Source organism: Melanostigma gelatinosum, assembly GCF_949748355.1.
Source record: "Melanostigma gelatinosum genome assembly, chromosome: 1".
NCBI classification, from domain to species: Eukaryota; Metazoa; Chordata; class Actinopteri; order Perciformes; family Zoarcidae; genus Melanostigma; species Melanostigma gelatinosum.
The window spans coordinates 19,407,043-19,412,262 of record NC_136634.1 but is presented as its reverse complement, the minus strand read 5'-3'; the positions used below and the strand labels follow the sequence as shown (position 1 = coordinate 19,412,262).

Below are 5,220 nucleotides of genomic sequence, written 5' to 3'. Positions count from 1 at the left end.
AAAAAATAAAATGTCAGTGAATCAAAAGACATCAAGCTAAGTGATTCAGATCAATCAAAGAAAAACAATTCACTCTTTTCCAAGGGAAAAGACTATCTCTATCATAGAGTTGGAAATATGTCTTTAACAGTAAATGCACAGGTTTTATGTCACTCACATGGAGCCATCTAAAAAATACATATTACAGGGAGGAACTGAGACAGCGCTCCAGTATTTATCCCACTATGACTACGTCCTCAGTGAACTCATAGAAGGGAACCTCTAGGTTTAGAGGAGCAGGTCCCTTTTTTATCCTTCCTGAAGCATCGTAGTGGGAGCCATGGCACGGACAGTAGTAGCCTCCGAAGTATCCGGCGTTGGCGATGGGCACACAACTAAGATGGGTGCACACACCGAGGACGATGACCCAGCGGGGGTTAATCACTGTCCTTGTCATGCTGGGGGTCACTGAGCTCCGCCAGATTCACACCCTCCTCTGCTGCGATTTCCTTCTCTGTGCGGCGATGGACAAACAGGGGCTTTCCTCTCCACATGAAGGTCATGTTTTTGCCTTCAGGGATGTCAGCGAGCTTGATCTCAATCTGCGATAAGGCCAGGACATCTGCTGATGCGCTCATTGAGGAGACAAACTGGGTGACCACAGTCTTGGCGGCATACACACCAACCACAGCGGTCGCTCCAGTGACTAGGTAAGAGAAGGACCTTCTCGCCTCGCTGCTCTCCTGGGAGGATTTGTTGGGGTCCGTGACCTCGGGGCGACGGTAGTCTGTAAAGTCAGGAATTTTGACAGACCGCTCCAACAACAGAACAGGTAGGTATATGGCACAACTAGGGAGCAGTACACCTCCCTTGATCGCCGAGCCACCAGCGACAGGCGTCAGCGTCAGTCACAACACGCCCAGACAAGCCCAGACAAGTTTGCATGGGCAAACTACGGCCAGTCACTCGCACCAGCCCCTCAAGAGGGCCGGTTCGTATTGCACCCCCTCCTTACTCTCTGCATCAGGGATATCTCACCCTGCAGCCTCTTTTCCCCAATCTGCACTTCCAACCCACGCACATGCATCCCAGCATCTTTTCCTCTTCCCTCGCTCCTGCCTTTCCGTTCAACACAACACAGGCTATCGATCACCGGTAACCACATGGACCTCGCCCAATTATCGAGCCATCCACACGCAATCCCCACATCTCCTGGGAATTGCTAACCAAGCTCGGCCGCTGCACTCAAACAGCCACTCCCAACCTGCGCAGACATCACCAGGCTCCACCTAATTCCCAGCCTGGACTACTCCACAAAGTACATAAGAATCGATCACGCCACGTTCCCCATCCGCCTCGCAGGCGAAGATGCCGGTCACCTAAGGCAGACATCACCAGCACCTCCAAAGTCCTTACCACCGAACCAGACTACCGGTACCTTTTCGCTTTCGTTCGGAAGGCCGCACATCCATCCTCCCGACACAGTCGTCTATCACCTCAAATGCTGCAAGACCAACCAATATGGGCCACCTCAACCCATCTACCATTTCCGACCAGACTCGTACTCAAGTCCGTACAAACCCATCCGCGACTACTTGAGCTCAAGTTCAGCCAAAATAATGTGAACTGTTTTATGACACTGAAGAGACTTTATCAAATGTGAAATCACATATTGTAAATTTGCACAGACGCCATCACAGTCTTGGTTCCAGGTTATACAGTTATTGTGAAAACAGCTGTATTGTTATGATGTGGGGTGTTTCACGGACCGAAATGCAGACTCAGACAGCAGAGTTCTATTTCAAAACCAAGGTAGTTTATTTCTCTCAGTCAAGGGAAAAGACAGGTAATGGCCAAAATCCATAGGAGGCATCTCCACGCAGTTCCAAGCCGGAAAGTGGCTCATCCTACACAGCGGCAGACGAAGCAGACAGGAAAACTGTCAAACGTCAAATACGCAGGCACATCCTCGCGCTCCGCACGGATCCTAGCCGGGAGGTGGCAGGTCCGCGTCCGCGGCTGACAGGCAGGCTGGATCGTCTGTGTGACACCCGAGGCTCGACACAGGACGGCAGGCCAGTTGAAAAAACAAAGCGGATCGTCTGGGAGAGAGCTTCTTTGATTCAGTGCGTAGGGGTATGTCCTTGGTGGAAAGCCAGACCCGTTGGCCAGGAAGATAGGTGGGGGCGGGTGAAGATAGGTGGGGGTGGGTAGGACCCGGGAATGGACGGAAAGGGGAACGAACAGGCACCCTGGAGGACCACCTCCTGGGTCTGGCTGGGTCTGCTGAGCCTCCCGCACTGCAGACTCTATCGCCCAGGTGAGGACCCCTAGGACACAGGCGGGTGGAACAATCGTGTCTAGCGCTGGGTCAGCCTTGTCTGGGGAAAACTGATGAGAGAGGGCGTTGGGCTTCATGTTCTTACTCCCTGGGCGATAGGCGATGGTGAAGTGGAAACGGGCAAAGAACAGAGCCCAGCGGGCTTGGCGGGAGTTCAGTCGCCGGGTAGAATGGATGTATTCAAGATTTCGGTGGTCGGTCCACACAATGAACGGGTGGACTGACCCTTCCAACCAATGTCTCTATTCCTCCAGAGCCAGCTTGTCGGCCAGTAACTCCCGGTTGCCCACATCATAGTTCCGCTCGGCCGGGGAAAGGCGGCGAGAGAACAAAGCACACGGGCGGAGCTTAGAGTCAGTGGTTGAGCGCTGTGACAATACTGCTCCTACTCCGGTGTCGGAGGCGTCCACCTCGACCACGAACTGGCAGCTCTCCTCTGGCTGCACTAGGATGGGGGCTGATGTGAATCGTTCCTTGAAGATGTTAAATGCTCGGGTGGCCTCGGGGGATCAGGAAAAATCCACCTTAGAGGAGGTGAGTCTGGTTAGGGGTGACGCCGTCTGACTGTAGTTCCGAATGAACCGGCGGTAGAAGTTTGCAAACCCAAGGAACTGTTGGAGCTTCTTCCGGTTAGAGGGAACCGGCCACTCGGTGACCGCCTTAACCTTCTCTGGGTCCTTGCGAATCTGACCCTCCTCAATGATGAAACCAAGAAACTGTACGGAGGTGACATGGAATTCACATTTCTCAGCTTTGATGAAGAGTTGGTTCTCCAGTAAGCGCTGAAGGACCTGACGGACATGGTGGCAATGTTCTTGTAGGCTCGAGGAGTAAATCAGAATGTCGTCGATGTAGACAAACACAAACCGGTTGAGAAAATCCCTGAGCACGTCATTCACCAAAGCCTGGAAAACGGCTGGTGCATTTCTAAGTCCGAATGGCATGACCAGGTACTCGAAATGTCCCAGGGGAGTGTTGAAAGCGGTCTTCCACTCGTCCCCCTCCCGTATCCGAACCAAGTGGTAGGCATTGCGGAGGTCTAGCTTGGTGAAAATCGTGGCTCCAGGTAGGGATTCAAAAGCAGAGTTGAGTAGGGGTAGCGGATACTTGTTCCGGGTGGTGATCTGATTTAACCCTCGGTAGTCTATGCAAGGACGGAGACTCTTGTCCTTCTTGGCCACGAAGAAAAACCCCGCTCCCACCGGGGAGGATGATGGGTGGATAATTCTAGCAGCGAGGGAGTCTGTGATATAGGTCTCCATTGCCTCGCGTTCCAGTCGGGAAAGGTTGTATAGTCGGCTGGAGGGCAGGGTGGCACCAGGGAATAGTTCTATGGCGCAATCGTAGGGTCGGTGGGGTGGCAGGGAAAGGGCTCGTTCCTTGTTGAAGGCCTCGCTGAGATCTGCATACTCCACGGGAACCGAGGTGAGATCAGTTCCAGTTGTAGGGGTGTGGAGAGAAGAGGTCTGCCGGGGAATGGCGGACTTGAGGCACCTCGAAAGACATCTAGGGCTCCATCAGATGATTCTGTTTCCTGCCCAGTCTATCTGTGGGTTGTGGTCCAGGAGCCAAGGATGGCCCAGAACCAGAGGTGTCAGGGGCGTAGAGAAGATGTAAAAACAGATCTCGTGTTGATGGTTTCCTGATACAAGCAGGGTAACAGGGCAAGTCCGGTGCGTGACATTGGTCAAACGACTTCCATCCAGGGCGGTCGCCTGAAGAGGGCATTCCAACTCCTCCAAGGGAATCCCATGAGCGAAGGCCAAGGAGGAGTCCAAAAAACTCTGTTCTGCACCAGAGTCAATGAGGGCCAAGACTGGTAGAGCACCGGACGGCAGGCATAACTTAGCTGGTAGTGTGAGACGGGACTTGGAACGGGGAAGTCGGGTGGAGTCGCTCGCCAGTATTCCCACTCTTACTGGCGAGCCCTCTCTTTTGGTCGCACCGGACAGACAGGGATACGGTGACGGTGGTCAGTCCGTTCTGTGATGATGTGGGGTGTTTCACGGACCGAAATGCAGACCTAGTTTCCTTCCACAACTTAAAATCACCCACACCAAACATTAAAGTAGCCGGAGACTGTAAGACACGACTCAAGAAGCCGGCACGCGTCAGTGAATGTGTGATGAGAGAATAGTTACACATTTCTTTTCTATTTACTCCAAAGTCTGTTTCGCACCACTTATGCTGCGTTCACACCGGTCGCGTTGATTTTTTGACGCACTGCAAAAAAGCGTCCAACGCACTGCAAAAAAGCGTCCAACGCGCCGCCGGTCGTGTTCACACCGGTCGCCGCAAAATCTCGTAGCGCCAGAGAGGGGGCGTGGTTTATCGTCCTGGAAGCCTCGATCTGGCCGCCATTGTTTTCCGCCGTCAACCGGAGGAATAAGGACAATTTCTGCTCTGTACGTGTTGTGGAAGTCCCTCAAACGTCGGAATGCCAAACGCCGTCGTCTCTGGGTCCATAACAGCATCCGTAGGCGCACACAGCTCGGTGAATTTCACAGACTTCTCCAGGAACTACGTCTGGATGACATGAGGCTAACCATTAGCCAGTTTGATGACCTAATGGCTCGGGTCGGTCCCAGGATTTGTCGACTGGACACCTAGGCGTTCCATCTCAGCTGCGGAGCGCCTGTCCGTCTGTCTCCGGTGAGTGGCAGTTCCATAAAATGAATTAATGAAAGAATGAAATAAGTTCAGGCTTTGTCGGTCCACAACAGGGCAAGGAAGCCACTTTAACATAGTTTTTCTGAATGGAGTTTGGATCCATGATGGATCCGAAGTCCGACAATACTCAAAATAACGTAATCTTACGAAAATCACCAGCATTTAAGATGTTTATTATTCATGACAGCAGCTGTGCAGTCATATCAATAAAAAACGACTTCTATTAGCAG

The 5,220-nt window shown here is 52.5% G+C and overlaps 1 pseudogene across 1 annotated transcript; it reads right to left on the bottom strand.

Moving 5' to 3' along the window:
• Positions 1-214: 214 nt before the first annotated feature.
• LOC306785159 (cytochrome b-c1 complex subunit Rieske, mitochondrial-like) lies at positions 215-1,066 on the bottom strand (annotated as a pseudogene). Its single transcript has 2 exons — positions 995-1,066; positions 215-794 (listed from the first exon to the last, which is right to left on the bottom strand). The product of its transcript is annotated as a cytochrome b-c1 complex subunit Rieske, mitochondrial-like (transcript).
• Between the last annotated feature and the right edge of the window lie 4,154 nt (positions 1,067-5,220).